The sequence below is a fragment of the Bison bison genome, unplaced genomic scaffold (assembly GCF_000754665.1).
Source record: "Bison bison bison isolate TAMUID 2011002044 unplaced genomic scaffold, Bison_UMD1.0 scf7180017864270, whole genome shotgun sequence".
Lineage (NCBI taxonomy): Eukaryota > Metazoa > Chordata > Mammalia > Artiodactyla > Bovidae > Bison > Bison bison.
In genome coordinates, this window is record NW_011494842.1 from 3,815,561 (window position 1) to 3,817,351 (window position 1,791).

The following is a 1,791-nucleotide window of genomic DNA, read 5'->3' on the forward strand; positions in this document are numbered from 1 at the left end:
TTATCTGGAGCCCTGGCTGTGCAGGCGCAGGAGGGCCTAGAGGAGCTATCCCATATTGAAGGTCAGGAAGGGCAGTGGTGAGGAGACACCCCTCATCCAGGGTAAGGAGCAATGGCTGTGCTTTGCTGGAGCAGCCATGAAGAGATACCCCACGCCCAAGGTAAGAGAAACCCAAGTAAGACAGTAGGTGATGCAAGAGGGCATCAGAGGGCAAACACACTAAAACCATACTCACAGAAAACTAGTCAATCTAATCACACTAGGACCACAGCCTTGTCTAACTCAATGAAACTAAGCCATGCCCGTGGGGCAACCCAAGACGGGCGTGTCGTGGTGGAGAGGTCTGACAGAATGTGGTCCACTGGAGAAGGGAATGGCAAACCATTTAAGTATTCTTGCCTTGAGAACCCCATGAACAGTATGAAAAGGCAAAATGATAGGATACTGAAAGAGGAACACCCAGGCCAGTAGGTGCCCAATATGCTACTGGAGATCAGTGGAGAAATAACTCCAGAAAGAATGAAGCAGGGCAAAGACTAATAGAGTTTTGCCAAGAAAATGCACTGGTCATAACAAACACCCTCTTCCAACAACACAAGAAAAGACTCTATACATGGACATCATCAGATGGTCAACACTGAAATCAGATTGATTATATTCTTTGCAGCCAAAGATGGAGAAGCTCTATACAGTCAGCAAAAACAAGACCAGGAGCTGACTGTGGCTCAGACCATGAACTCCTTATTGCCAAATTCAGACTTAAATTGAAGAAAGTAGGGAAAACCACTAGACCATTCAGGTATGACCTATATCAAATCCCTTATGATTACACAGTGGAAGTGAGAAATAGATTTAAGGGACTAGATCTGATAGATAGGATGCCTGATGAACTATGGAATGAGGTTCGTAACATTGTACAGGAGACAGGGATCAAGACCATTCCCATAGAAAAGAAATGTGAAAAAGCAAAATGGCTGTCTGGGGAGGCCTTACAAATAGCTGTGAAAAGAAGAGAAGCAAAAAGCAAAGGAGAAAAGAAAAGATAGAAGCATCTGAATGCAGAATTCCAAAGAATAGCAAGAAGAGATAAGAAAGCCTTCTTCAGTGATCAATGCAAAGAAATAGAGGAAAACAACAGAATGGGAAAGACTAGGGATCTCTTCAAGAAAATCAGAGATACCAAAGTAACATTACATGCAAAGATGAGCTCGATAAAAGACAGAAATGGTATGGACCTAACAGAAGCAGAAGATATTAATAAGAGATGGCAAGAATACACAGAAGAACTGTACAAAAAAGATCTTCACGACCCAGATAATCACGATAGTGTGATCACTGACCTAGATCCAAACATCCTGGAATGTGAAGTCAAGTGGGCCTTAGAAAGCATCACTACGAACAAAGCTAGTGGCGGTGATGGAATTCCAGTTGAGCTATTCCAAATCCTGAAAGATGATGCTGTGAAAGTGCTGCACTCAATATGCCAGCAAATATGGAAAACTCAGCAGTGGCCACAGGACTGGAATAGGTCAGTTTTCATTCCAATCCCAAAGAAAGGCAATGCCAAAGAATGCTCAAACTACCGCACAATTGCACTCATCTCACACGCTAGTAAAGTAATGCTCAAAATTCTCCAAACCAGGCTTCAGCAATATGTAAACTGTGAACTTCCTGATGTTCAAGCTGGTTTTAGAAAAGGTAGAGGAACCAGAGATCAAATTGCCAACATCTGCTGGATCATAGAAAAAGCAAGAGAGTTCCAGAAAAACATCTATTTCTGCTTTATTGACT